The sequence below is a fragment of the Odontesthes bonariensis genome, chromosome 23, assembly GCF_027942865.1.
Source record: "Odontesthes bonariensis isolate fOdoBon6 chromosome 23, fOdoBon6.hap1, whole genome shotgun sequence".
NCBI classification, from domain to species: Eukaryota; Metazoa; Chordata; class Actinopteri; order Atheriniformes; family Atherinopsidae; genus Odontesthes; species Odontesthes bonariensis.
In genome coordinates this window covers 20,845,739-20,861,073 of record NC_134528.1, presented here as the reverse complement: position 1 = coordinate 20,861,073, position 15,335 = coordinate 20,845,739, and the positions used below count along the sequence as shown (strand labels likewise).

Here is a 15,335-nt window from a genome sequence, read left to right as displayed (position 1 = left end):
GTTCTCTGGGTCTGTCCAATACGACATTATTTACTTTCAAATTTTGGCCATACAGTTTATTTGCCACCAGTTCTTATATTCAGCATGACTTCACCTTCAAGTCTAAATGTCTATCTCTAATCCTCATGATCTCTCAGCACCAAACAGCGAACTCGCAGTTTGGGCTGTTTGGACCAGTTTAAAGCTAGCTATAATGTTTTCTTGGAGGGCTTAACTTTTTTCCTACACAGGGAATATGCTCCCAGAAGTTGTTATTCCTAAATCTAAAATGAAAACAGATGTGTCAGTATTCACTTTATTTTTTAGTTTGAACACTGTTAGATTATCACACAAGCTTCTAAAGGTCAACTAGTTGTCATTAAACTGCCATAACACTGATGAAAGAACCATGTTGATGTTACATTTAGTTTGAACATTAGGTGCTGCTTGAAATAACTTTTAAATTCAGTCTTGCATTCTCCCAACCAATTAGCCTCATCCAGATGTCAAAATCTATTGGCACAAGGGTGTCCCATTGATGAGTGTTCAGCGTGCAGGTAATCTTTAGGTCTTGTTCTCCACCGAGGGTAGGACAGAGCAATAGATTGACTGGTGGGTTGGGGCAGAGTGTGCAGCGATGTGAATGTTATATCGTCAAAGAGTGGCTGGTCTCACCCTTAGGGATGGGGTGAGGAGCTCAGTCATCTGGGAGAGGCTCAGGGTAGAGTCGCAGAGGTGACTGTGGCATCTTGTGAGGATACGACCTAAACATCTGCCAAGGGATGTTTTTCAGACATGTTCCAGCGGGAGGAGGCCTTGGTGCAGGACTCACTGCTGGGGACAGGGTGATTGAAAATGCACAGACCGTAGCCAAATGTCCACAAGTTGTCACTGTTGCGAAACTTGTCACTATGATCACCCAAAAATGGAGGAGAAGCTTGTCCACACACATCCATTTAGATATCATTATAAATGGACGTATTCTACACCAAACCGTGGTATTATCTAAATCTAACCACGAACCCTTGCTGAAGCCTAAACAAAGAAATGTTGATGCCTAAACCTAAACAAGTAGTCTTGTGTAAACGTAGCATCCTTTTTTTTAGACAAATTCTAAATAAGAGGTTTTGTTGCATAAACCTAACAAATTAATTCTATCAACCAAACTTAACCGCGTGCTTTTACCTAAACCTAAGCAAGAAAAAGTGGGAATGCTAAAGCCTGATTTATAGTCGTCCGGGAAAGGCTACGGAGAGCCCTCTCCGTCGACGGAGACCCTCTCAGAGACGCTCTCCATCTCTTGCGTGCGTCAGGCCGTCGGCCAAAATTCCTCTCTATCCGTTGAGGCGGCGAAGACTCGCAGAGACCGCAAGGGTTGTGATTGGTCGGCTAACGACATCATTTCCGGTTTAGCTCCTTCCTCTCAGAACAACAACACCGCCATTTTTGAAAGAGTTTACTGTGTGCCGGTCAACATTTGATCAAAATTATTTGCATTTCAATATCAATAAGCTCCAACTCCAACAACGGTCTTTTTCTCTCGGTCGCCATCGTTCACTGTAAGGAGTGGAACGGAGTCGGAAGGCAAACAATTGATCAACTTTCACGATAGATGTCCCGAGATTGGGTCTTCAAGCGTAGCAATGCCTTCTGATCGGGAGGTGAATTGCCTTGCGTATCCGACATCCCGACAGAGAACTTCGAAAGGCTTAATAGCCTCTGCGTGACCACGGAGTCGGATTGACGGATAGCGACGAAGTAGCATACCGAGGCCTTAACCCAAACCAACATGTTTCAGTAAAGTTAACCAATAAGTTTTGTTAGAAAAAAAAAACACCCAACAATTTCAATCGCATGACTCAAACCTAGGTCCAAGTATCAGAAATCACAATATCACATCAAAGTCTCTTTACAAATGCAGAATTCACAGTTTTCAGGTCCATGTGCATGAAAACCAATCAGGACTCTTCAGATGTGCACACACTTGTCATACTAGAGTTTGGATCAGCTGTCCTAAAGCTTCCTATACACAGCGATGTTGTCGGCCCGCAACACATTGTAGAGTTGTGGATAACAGCCGATTCTCCTGTAGTCTATTCATAAAACGTGCATTAGCATTGTGTTTCCGGTGTGCTTTTTTCTGAATGGGAGAGCGATGTGCGTGCATGCACAGTTCAGCCACTAATTTGTAAACTGCCCCGGGTCAGCCACAGAGAGACCCGGAGAACTCTCATGCACTGGTGAAAATGACTAAATATACGTCAAACAGGCCTCACGCACGAGCAGATGCGGAATCCATTTATTAGTTCTAAGCTTCATTATATAATCAGCTGGGAGTGATCATGCAGTGACCTTTTTATGTTCTTTTTATATTTCAATCATGAATGCTTTTACGACATACTCAGAATGAAAAGTTCAAACTTACCAAAAACATGTCCAAAAGCCAGAGAAACCTTAAAGGATAAGACCGGTTTTTTGACATTGGGGCCTTGATTTCACATTATAGCATGATGTTCTACTCACCCCTGCTTGTTGTTTGTCATTTGGAGCTGTTCCGAAGATATTCGAGAGGCGTCTGGCTCCTCTCTTGAGATATTCGGCCATGAAACGGTTTCCTATGGGCAAGCTTATACAGGCACAAACTATGCTGTTTATAATTTATTAATTACTCTACACTAGCACTGATAACGCGGAGGTGCGTCGCTTACTTAAAAAAATCCGGGTTATTGTAATTTTTATTTTTTTGTTGTAAAGTGGGTGTTACTGACGTCATCGTCGTGCTACTGCCACAGACAGCCCACAGACCTGCTGCCTGTTTATTCATTCGGCTAAAATTCAAAATTAGTAACCCGGATTTTTTTAAGTAAGCGACGCACCTCCACGTTATCAGTGCTGGTGTAGAGTAATTAATAAATTATAAACAGCATAGTTTGTACCTGTATAAGCTTGCCCATAGGAAACCGTTTCATGGCCGAATATCTCAAGAGAGCAGCCAGACGCCTCGCGAATATCTTCGGAACAGCTCCAAATGTTCAACAACAAGCAGGGGTGAGTAGAACATCATGTTATAATGTGAAATCAAGGGCCCAATGTCAAAAAACCGGTCTTATCCTTTAAGAAACAGCAGCTTAACTGGTTTACATAGGTGGTATTATGCCTCATAACTTTAACAACAACTTCTTATGATTCTTACCTGCATGCTCCTTGTTCTTTGATAGAAAATGTTGATTGTTTTACATTATTCTTGATCTACACATTTCTAATAAGACTCAGTACTGAGCTGACATGCGCCGAGGTTTATTCCAAATACTGAACAATGTGTGACCATCCTGCGTTAGCAAACGCCTTGAAATGGCTGGATGCAACCCTTTTTCCAAAAAGACTTTTTGACATTATGTGTTATGGTATAAATCACAATGTATTGGCACCTTCACCTTATACGCTGAAATATAAGTGAGGTTTTACATGGCAGCACATCCATAAGGATGATGAATCTGAAAGAAATAACAAAACCCATCGACCCAGGCCTCCTCCAACGTGGCAGTATGTCAATTTCCAAGAGTCTCCAAACTGAGAAGACATCATTTACCTTTCGGCACTCTTCCAGCACTCCTTGTTATTGATCTGTTGTGATGCTGAAAAGCAATCAAAGACATGCCACTTTGCTGTCAAAGTGATCAATAATGTGGGGTTGCTTTGTGCTGTTTATGTTTGTCATACAGAGTGGGGATACTCCTCAGAATAGTTACTAGGTTTTAGAAATGTGGATTTTTAAAGGTAAACTATGGGCGTGTCACTTGTTACATCCTGTGTCACACAGTTTGCAGTTTCGGTCTGACATTGTCTGATCAATTTCCTTGTGAGAAGGTGCATGTTTTTTCTTCGCCAGTCATTAGACGCCAACACAAGAATTTCAATGGGATTTTTAGTTTATGCAAATACTGAGCCATGTTGACATACCTGTTTTGCTGTAGTTTAAGGAGTGGAGCAAAGTAAAAGCAGCTCATTACGTTCCAATGCTTGAAGTTCAATAGCCGTGCCCCAGGAGTGCCCAAGAATAGCGAGCAGTAACAACAGGTCATATGACAATCAGGAAGCGGTTATAGTAGTTTAGCCTGCTTTGAATTAGAACATTTTCAATTGAAAAAGTTGTGTTTGTCCCTGATTTGTTTGCTAGTATGCCCCATTTCAAGAGCTGGGACAATGTGCCAGTTGACACTAAGATATGAGTTAATCATCACAAATCAACTAAAATCCCACAAACACACACTATCATTCTGGCATTGTTAGCTGTACTGTGTGTATGAGCCTCGTGTAATGTGTCAGCGTGACAGCACGTCATGGGAACTTTGTCTGCTAAGACAGCCTACAGGGGAATGCCTGACTGTACGGGGAAGTTGTCTTTCTCCTTCACACACACCTGTGTCTGTGCGTGACACCTTCTGTGTTGACTTCCTAACCATCCCTGTAAGGTCTTTGTACGTGAGAAGGCAGACAGCTGTACAACGTCCCTACGATGACCTGTGGGGGCCGCTCCAAAGACAGGATATATTTCAAGTGCTCTGTTTCTGCTCCCGAGACTTTTGATCATTATGAGACCAAAAGGTATCATACTGCATATCTGACTAAACAATTTTTTATCAAATTAAATAGAATTTTGCTTCTGTAAGACAACAAATGTGCTCTTTTACTAAATCTTTGTATCACAAATCAGTGTATGTATCATCTCTTTTAGCATTGGGATAGCAGAAATTTCCTTAAGACGTTACAATGTTTTAAATCAGTTTATTCCTCGAACCATTTGTTTGGTTACCTAATATTTTAAGGCTTTAATAAAACATTGCTGCTTCTTTTCCTCTATATACTTGTCTGTTTTTGTGTTACTGACAATCGCAAATAATTTCTGTGTTTGATTTCAAAGCGAGTTCACCAAAACCTCAAACTGTCCAGCAGGGCGTTGTAGTCATTGTGTCCCAGGAGAATAGAGATCATTATACCGCTATTGTGCTGCTTTACTGAGGATACAATGCATCAGACAAGCAACTGAAGAGCTCTTCTTCAAATGGCTTGTTAATCTCACCTGGATGGAATGTGTCTAGTCTGGGATAAACACACAGAAAAAAAACCCAAAGACATACACACACACGGAAAACTTTGAAACATGAAAGTTACATTCAAGGGGATTTTTTTTTAGTCAGAATGATTCCACTAAAACTTCAAGAAACAACACTTTAATGTAAGAATTTAAGACACATACTTAAGGTCTTAAGGAACTTAATAAAGGGACTATAAAACATTCTATCTCATACAGGTCACTCAATGAAGCCCACAATTCCCTTATTCCTTGAACCATTTGTTTGGTTACCTAATATTTTAAGGCTTTAATAAAACATTGCTCTCAATGCTTCAGGAAAGGAAGAGAATGACAAAGCCAGCTGCATGGCATGGAGCCTCAACAGAATTGTTTATAAACCTACCTTAACTCTAATATCTAGATGTAAGTGGCCGCTTGCGTATGAAAAATAAAGCCCAATGCAGTAGTGCCTTAAACTGCAATACGACTGATGACCAGCTGGCTCCATAAAACCTCTTAATCCAGACTCCCAATAAAAAGCATAAATTGTTCTTCTGAAATACATTGCCAACATAATAATTATCATATCATTAGACCTCAAAACTAGTATTTTTCTCCCATCAGATTTCAAGAATCACCCACTGGCTCTGCCCTCCTGTCCACTTCAACAGTCTCCAAAAGAGCACCAAATGACAAACTAAAGGCTTCAAAACAGTAGTTCACAAACCGATGGGAGGCACCATGTTGACTACTTCCCCTTTTTATATACAGTCTATATTCATCCTAAATCATTACAGCTTCAGCTAAGTAACTGTCACAAAAATAAGAGTTATCACAACTCTCCATCCAAGCAAAACAGCTGAGCTGGGGAGCTGTTGTAGATAATCTGTCAGCTGATTGTCATCTTTATAGCTTAAGGTATTCTGCTTGTGGAACCAATAAAAAGATGTTATCACTACCTGAAGTGAGTCACTACCCTATAGGAGTCTTTCTCAGTTTGAGGACAGTTGCTGGAACTGGTCCAAGTCACTGCTGATTATTTCACAGGAGAACTGGAGGAACACTACATAAACCACGAGTAAGATTCTGTATCTTTACTAACAGCATGAGAAAGCAGGACGTGGGAAATTGTAGCGATGTAGCGCCAATTCAAAGGAATCACCAAAACAGACTATCGTCTATATATATATATATTTACTAGGGCTGGGCGAGTTAACTCGTTTTTATCGCGTTAACGTGTTAATTATTTAACGCCGATAAATATTTTATCGCGCATTAACGCAGGTTCTATTATTTTGTAAAAGTCTGTTGCTGTCTGCTGTGGAACCGGAAAAGAAAGTAATTGGCGGATCCACCAAACATGGAGAAGGGTACAGAACTTTTAGTCTACCATTTTCATTTTAAAGTTCTTCCAGACGGTGGAGTCGACCGAACCAAAGTCATCTGTAAACACTGCCAAGTTGAATCGTCTTCTCACCGTAGTAGTTCCAGTCTAAAATATCACTTAAAGGCAAAACACACAATTGATACCAGCAAGTCATTCAACGAAACAGGTAGCCTGATAAACCAGCCTAAATGGATTGGATGTCTAATTTAGTCTGGCTCCGATGAATGGATACAACGGAACATTGTTGATGAGCACAACCCGTTGTCTTTCAAACCGTGTCTGTGCCTATAGGCCAACGCTCTGACCCTCTGCCCCGCCCGCGTTGATTCAAAACACATCTCTGCGTTGTGATTGGTTTAGTTGCCATCTGCCAGATTCAGGGCAGTATTTTCAAAATGAAAAGTGGTTCGAAGCCAGACCCAACCGCAGGCAAAACATTTTGCCGTCCAGCAGTTGGCGCTGGTTTTCCAGGCTACGAAACAGGCAGTGGAGCGAGGCTTCTACATAAAAACTGCATAAAAAGGCTGATGTTAAAAGTGTGTTTGCACAAGAAATGTTATGGCACTTGCATTCATATGGCAGCACATTTAAAATAAAACTAAATGCTAAAGGCTATACAATCCTTTTGAATTATTTTTTGGATTTGCGTACAAATGCGATTAATCGTGATTAATCAGGGAAATCATGTGATTAATTAGATTAAAAATTTTAATCGTTGCCCAGCCCTAATATATACATGTATGTATACATTTCATACAGATTTGCTCATTGACAGCCTCTGTTACATTTGCAGGTTGCTCTGTTGTTGGTCTGAGGACTGTATCTGTACGCAACAGATACAGTCAACACGCAACAGCCTGCTTGAATAATGGGGAGAGACCACAATTAATAAGTCATCCAATTGGGCAGTGACTCACACCGTGTACTGACAGATGCCAGAGCTCCTTTCACTATCGATTATGGCCTTTATCAGTAATTTTAAAGTGAGAACAAAGTGCTTAATTTCTTTATTTGCATCATTGTGGCAGACCAGACTGAATGGAGGCCCTGTTGCAATTTTTGCCATTCCAAATATATTTTAGCTACACTTGACAAGTGGAAGTTCAGCTTCAGTTATCTGCATATTTGTAAAAATTGCAAATATCATGAACTACTGAGGATGGCTTCACACCAGATGTGTGGCGAATGCATTTCATGGGCATTCTCAACTGCTGAATCTCAGCTGTGAGCGTGTGTTCCCACCACACAAGCATGCGTTGCAGGCATGATGTTGACCAGTTACATACAACTGCCAAAATGAAAAGAATATTAGGAGAAATCCATCATCCCAACCCGTAAGCTACATTTTCAGTGTCTCTGACATATTGCTTATACAACAAAATCATAGTGAAAGGTTTATTGTCGCTGATATGAGATCAATATGATGACCAACAGATGTTTTACCTGTTAATTTGCGGAGAGCTATGTCTTTGATGCTTAGCTCATGTGTCAAAAACTGACAAAACAATGAAACTCTAGCTGGCACGCAACTGCTGATGTTATCAGGCAGTCGGTGTGCATGTTCTAATCTGGTTACACGGGAGCTGAAATGAAAATCGTGACATTCCACACACATATTGCACACACCCGGCAGTGGTGCGAAGCCAGCCAAAGTCAATACATTTTTCCCACGGTTCATTACGGTGTCTCTAGATTAAATTCTCCTGAGTCTTGGTGATTTTTCTGTGACTGATTCCATAGCTCAATAGATATTAGGCCTTTTGACCCATCGGGTTTGATGTATCACTCCAGTTCCAGTTCTGAAATCACAGTGGCATTAAACAGACCAATGGGAAACATTACTGGGATTGTGCCCACTTCTTATAAACAATAAGTGCCATAACCAAGTATTCATTACTTTTAATTAAGATTATTAGTGTCTAAATGTTGACATTGTGCTAGATCTGGAGATTTAATCACAATAGTTTTTAGTATTATAGGTATTACAATTTATTACTGTGCCTGTGTTCTCTTTGTAGGGCATTCATGTATAATGTTTTTAATTCTTTTTCGACATGTAATCTAGTCATTAGCTTTATCATGGCACTGGATGAAACGTCAGAGGTTCACTGGCATCGTTGGAATTCATCCACTGGGACCAGGAACACTGATTATGGTCTAACAAATGTTTTATTCATATAGGGCCTGGGTGGGGGGGGGGGGCATTCTTACTGTAAAATGACACCCCTGCTGATCTGCTGGTGGTATCAGGCTGTCCTAACATATATGTGCTTTTCCCCTGTCGCTACTGTTTGGTTTCGCGAGACAGCTGAGAAATTAACTGGACGCAGCACCCTTACCCCATCATCAAAACATCCTGGGGAAAAAATGGCTACAGCGAGCAACAGTTGAATGACGGTCACTTTCATTCACCACAGACAAAACACTGCAAGAACTTGCCCAAGGCACCATAGATGTCACCAAGAAAACTTTTACACACAAACAAAGTGCATATACCAGCCAGTCATCTGTTTAGTCTCTGCGCTTGTGCACAGGGAGTCTGAGTGTTGTGCGAAAGCCAGTTGCAGGGCCATATTCTCAGCTTTAACTGCAGGGCAGAGTTCTGCGGCGAGCTGGGTAAGTATAGGGCATGGCAGCACTGTACATTATCGCATGGGTGTGGCTATGAGCTGGCTGCTTGCAAAATGTTTTCAGCGGAGAAGTAAAGAAGGCACGTAAAGTGCCGGACATGCCTGCACATGATTGTTACCTCACTGTGTGACATGGGGAAATCAAAGGGCAATAATAAAAGCTGTTTACCAGTTTAGAGCTGAGTCATGAAGGCCGTGAGCAGCAATGACACTCAACCAGATGCCCTTTCGGATTTAGATTTTATTGCACTACATTGGAATTAAGGAGAGAATGTTGCCTGAAATAAAAAATATATATATATATTACAAGCGTATGAACCAACATCAGCATTGAATAAATTGTGAAAAAAAAAAAAAAAAAAGAAAGAAAAAAGAAAAAGCCTCTAAACTAAACACAAACTAAGGGGAGCAAATGAACTTCAGATGGATTCTGCTAAGTGGAAACATTCTGGTTTTACACTAAGGCAAATATTTTGACTCTCATTTGGTCTTTATAAATGTACTCTGTGCGTAATAGGATTGGGGAAAATCCACAATGATCTGTTGAGCTATGCTGACAGCATGTTGAGCGATTGTACGCTCCCTGCAATTTCAGCCCATTCAGACCCATGTGAAGTATCAACACAGGATGAGATAAGGCTTCAGGTGTGCCACGCTGTGACATTCAGACAAAACAAGCCAAGAAAAAAAAGAGCAAACATCTTGCCTCTTTACATCGGACATTCTCCTGTTACATGATAGAGAGCAAAAAAAAAAAAAGAAAAAAACTTGCTGGAATAAAGTCAGATGCAGCCATTTAGAAATGAGTTATTTCTACATTGAAAAAGATAGCTAGAGAGATAGATAGGTTTCCAATTAGCTGTTCGTCCAAATCTTTGGACCAGGCAAAGGAAAAGACTGTCTTTGGTCATATAAGTAGCTGGGTTCAAGATACATTTAATGCAATCAAGCATTTTTACACAGCTTTGCAAATGTTTGTTTACCTTTTCAGCTTGACTGCAGCCACTTAGGGCCATTTTCTGAATCTAGGGAACAATCAGAAACATTGCTCTTGTTCAGGTTTGTGTTGTTGCTGGACTTTTTGCTTTGCTTAGCACGTGAAAGACAAAGCTTATTTTAGACTAAAAACACCTTCGTAGAAACTGTCAAAAATGATGGGTTGTATTACTGGTAGGCTGCCTCAGACTGCTGATCGTGAACTGGACGACATGAAAGAAAAAGTCAGAGACTTGGAAGAGCATGTCTTTTTTTTTTTTCACTGGACATTTGGTAAAAGAGCAAATAAGCAGATTTCCCGATTTTCTGTCCTGCAAGTTGCTCAGAGAACTTCAGACAATGTGCTTTCTTGCTAAGCTATGCTAAGCCAACTCTTTATATTCACAACAGCGAGAGCAATGTGGAGGTTCTGAGTTAATTTCTCAGCATGAAAACAACATTGGGCCTACTGGAGAAAAACAACTTGATAGAACAGTAGAGAAGAGACTTATGTAACGTATGACGTCAGGTATTATTAGTAAAAAGAAAGCAGTCAGCTGATCCGATCAGCGCTTCACGCAGCAGCAGCAAGCAGACACATTCTCTGATATGTTATCTGACAGGTTGGACTGAAAGTAATAAGACCTCCCTGTAAATGGGCTGATTAGGGCTACAGGAGAGCCACTCCTCTCAACTCACAGGTTACGTGAGTCCATTTTATGTGCGTGTCTGTGAGTTATTTTAGCATGCCGGCATCCCTTTGCTGACCTTCGTCTTTCCTCTGCATCAAATCCAAACATTTAGTTTAGGATTTTGGACTGCATGCTACAGCTACAGTGCAATTTACTGCAGAGTGTAGAAAGGATTTCCAAAACCATACAATTCCATGATCTACAGTCATGATGTCATTCATGCAATAAAAACTGGCCTATAATCATTCTGGTCACTTCTTCTCTCCTCTGCCATGAAATTCCACAGTGGACGATGATATATCAGAGGCTCGACACGACGGTAAATTCAGAGAAGCACCACACTGGTAGACATCATCTGCCGGGCACCAGCAATACCAAGGGACAAAATGAAAATGACCATTTTTGAATGCAGCAGCTTTTCAGGGCTATGTTGCGATATCTCATAAGCTTTTATTTGATTATTTTTTCAAGCAGCAGAAATCGGTGGGCTGTAGTACAAGGGGCCTCAGGAAACCTTCCCCGGCAGATTCACCACAGAATTATACCTCTGTGAGCCCGAGCCTGACCCACTGAAAGGGACACAAAGCCTAAACAAACATGACCTCCTTAACCACTACCACCACACACACACACACACACCCACACAGAGAAAAGAACAAAGTACATCCCAATCCAGGTTTGTAACAGAGGCCAGGAGAAAAGCACTTGATTAAATAGTTTTGGAGCGTATGCCGCTGCGGTTCAGGGAGCTCAGCTGCTTTGAAGCCAGCGGCTGAGTTTCTCCGTTATCTACTTTTTTTGGACTGAAGATAAACTTAGGCACGCTCAGAGAATATGTTTACAAACAGTCAGAGTTGTACACGCAGGAGAAATGCAGTCGAGCAGGCAAATCAGACGCTGATCGTTGGACCGATGGGTCTTGAAACGTGCTACTGCCAAACATGCCACAGAGCACTCGCATTTAAAGTTTGTATCGACGCATATCCACTCCTGCCTTTTATTGGACGTGTGTAGAGGGGTCGGCTCACCAAATTACAAATAAAACATTTTACTTTCATGCCTACACATATCTACACAGATAGAAGTGTCTCCGGATTTGCATATGAACAGACTTCTGGCCTTACAGTGACGCGGTCAGTGCAGAACTTTCCCCCTTTTCCCATTTGAAATGCTCTTACCGATCAATACCGAGAAAAATGGTATTTCGAAAATCTTTCTGGAAATCATGAACGGATCACTACAGATAATACACAAGAAGAGAAAATGCAATAATCCTCTGCTGCTACAGTGCTTGATTGTCACTACTGCCAGAACCCTCTTTGCTTTTGTCAGTTTGAACGGGATGTCCATGTGAAAAAGAAGGAAAGGTTTCGGCTTCCTGCCCGAGTACTTTTCTCATTTTGTACATAACTACTTCTTCCAAATTTATATGCAAAAAAAATAAAAAATGCCATGAAACCCTTTGAGGAAAGACAGGAGGAGAGTGTGCACCTTAATCCCCATTTGATCTGCTTCCCTCCTCTGTGATGGCAGGCTTTCCATCTGGCCTTTTGAAACACTCGTAATTATACCTTTAGTTTAGATGCGACTGGATGACACATTACGCGAAGTAGTCAACCATGCATTTTAAACTGCAGTGAGCTTTAATTGTCTGGACTGAGTATTACTCCTGCAAAACATAGATTTGATGTACATCTGAAACACTGAGGCAGGGTAGTGCATACCCGGACATTATAGCCGGACAAACACTTCTTGAAAGAAACGTAAAGAGTCAGAAGAGCCTCGTGTTCAATTTTGAATTCAAATCCAATCTGAAACTAAAAGGTGCCAATACCTTTTTTCTGAGCTGTCTGTCTTCTGACTTATTGAGCAGCGGTTCAATGCTCTGGATCTCCGAGCATGATGTATGGGGATACATGTGTGGAGTCCACAGGGAGCTGAGAGATGCTGCTGAAACCGGGGACACACAGCAGGCCTGGTGAGTTGGGCATTGCAGTCGACAGGCGCTGTGTGTCAAGTCATAAAGATGGATGGTGGAGATTTGCTCCGTGTGCAGAGGATGGAGCATAATTTAGCCCAGATGCCGGGTGGCTCTTGTTCCACTGAGTGACTGGTTAGCTGCCTGTGAGTTGATGCTGTTTGCAGCCTGTGTATGATTTAACTTCCCAGTGCACATTATTCACCCAGCAAGAAAAGGTCATAGAACACTCACTCAGATAGCTTTACATTTTCAGACGAATTTATGGCTTTTGCTAACAGGCCTACTTTTTAAAAAAGAAAACCACTTAAAATTCATACTATGATATACATTTTAAAACGCAACCGTCACCCTCATGGGTGCCATTCTTAAGGCCAGTTTATACTTGCACAGAGGTTTCCATTGGTATTGCTCTCAGCCCTTACAAACATGTCATTTTTTCAGTGCAGACGGACAGACGTTCAGTCCTTCAAAAAAGGTAACAACGCATAGACATCAGAGATGAAGCTTTGCGTTGATCAAAGGTTGATCGGCTAAAATTTAGCCCGAGCCAGAAGGGGCAGAGAACAGCCAATTTCATTCCAAACAGGACGAAGCATCAAAAATGACAAATTGCAAAGAAGCACAAGTAAAAGCACAGAGAACAACTGCTTTTCACTGTCTTCATTATCCGACACTTATTTCCACTCCACCATAAAGCATATTCTGACTTCTGTGTTTTCCACAGCGAGGCATCAACAGCAGCAGCAACACATCCAACGGCCCACAGCTCAGATTGGTTCACGTGTATCTGATATTGCCCAGAAGGGGCAGCAAAACACAATAACACGTATACCAGAGTTTGCAAAGTCCCATGGCCCAAAGCTTGTCGAAGTATGCTAAGATTCTTCTACTGCACATGCATTTGCTCTCATGACATCTGCCTGCGTCTGAGCCCGCATCTGCCTACAGGACTTTACAATTTAAGGGCTCGTTTTGGGTCTCTACAATCTCCACAGAGTTGGTGTGATACGTTGAATTTAATCTGAAAGCTTGAGTTGCAAACTTCTAGTGTTGGGATTGGAGGACATGGTTATTTCCCATCTCAGTAATACCTACAATGATGCCATGGATATGCATTACAAGAATGAAGCAATCCACTTATTTTGGACTGGACTCATTGACTCTGACTCTGACTCATGTCAGAGCATCTTACCCCTCTGCTTTAATTTGAACTGTTTCTTTTAAACACACTTATGGAAGCATGAGTCCACTTATGGAAGACTAGTGCTAAATTGACATTCATTATACATTCTCCATAGTCTTCCGATAATTTTGCAATATCACTGTTTTGCAGTATTAGATCTTCTTTTTTGTTTTCATGTAAACAAGAGACAGGCATCTGATTTACTTAACAGTAGATTAATATGACTTGGGTAGGTTGTCTAATGTTTTATTAGATGAAGAGTATGCTTATCCAGAAGGCCATAGAATGCAGCATTTTTCAGAATTTCACCTTCAACTTTGACTCAGAGGCAGTACAGAGACACAAAAGCCGAGACTCAAAGGAAGTAGGTGAAAGACACAAATTCCAGTCACTGATGTTTAATCATGTAAAAACTTTGTATAACACCCATGAAAAGGAAGCTGGAAAGCTTTCCTGTTAGGCAGAATACCCCAAACTATGATGCGGGTGCTATAGATCCTTCCATGTGAAGCAGCTGCCCCTACCAGCACAAACATTGTGTTTGAATGTTCAACAGTTAAATCTAACTCTTGATCTAGGCCGAGACAATAGAGCTTCACTTTCCCATACAGCGTGTTCGTGTTTGTGTGGGTTTTGGCTCGGCAAGCCTCTCTACTATGGCCTAATAACCATGATGTCATCTACCTGTGTTTTCAGCTCAGCTTTTTCACATCGAAGACGGATGGGTCAATTTTGGATAATCATCTTTTATCTGATCTGGAGCTCATGAGCTAGAACTCGGAGAAAAAAAACATAAATCTGAAAAATCTTCTATTCCAATATATTCCAGGGAATTGTCTGCTTTGGGGGAAAATGGGAGAACAAATGCTTTCCACTCAGTTTCACTAACATAATGTTAAGAACGTCTGAAGGGTTTGCTTTGTGGACTAAGAAACTTTCCTTCATAAAATACTCTAATTTGGTTTAATTCATCCTTTCTTTTTGGTTGTGGTATGAGATGTCTATCCAAATTGTTCAACTTTCGCTTAAAATTCTCCTGTACAGCCAGGAAAGGAAATGGAACACTGAATAAAAATTCAGCAGCAGCCCTCTGAGAACCCTTTCCTTTTGTGACATTAAACAGGTAACATATAAATGAGCTCTTTCATGCCAATTAATTTTTCTCTTCCAAAATCGAACTTTAGCCCAGTTCTTAAAATGTATCAGAGCAGCCAGGTTAATGCAGTGCTTGTGCAATAAAATAGCATACTGTCTGCACTCTGAGTATATTGCCCATTAACCTGATGTTCTGTGGTGAAAAAGATGCTATGAGGTCACACAGTGTCTTGTGAAAGTACTTTTTTTTTCAAGGGCCCCTTTCGTTTCATAATTTCAAAACCTAATAATAAACCCATGATGGTGCTTGATGGATATAAGTAACACAGAGGGTAATGA

At 41.1% G+C, this 15,335-nt stretch overlaps 1 protein-coding gene across 1 annotated transcript in view; it reads right to left on the bottom strand.

Annotated features, from left to right (window-relative positions):
- The window catches only part of mlst8 (MTOR associated protein, LST8 homolog (S. cerevisiae)), a 271,460-nt gene that overhangs the window by 58,653 nt on the left and 197,472 nt on the right, over positions 1-15,335 (bottom strand). The gene's annotated exons all lie outside the window — the stretch shown is intronic.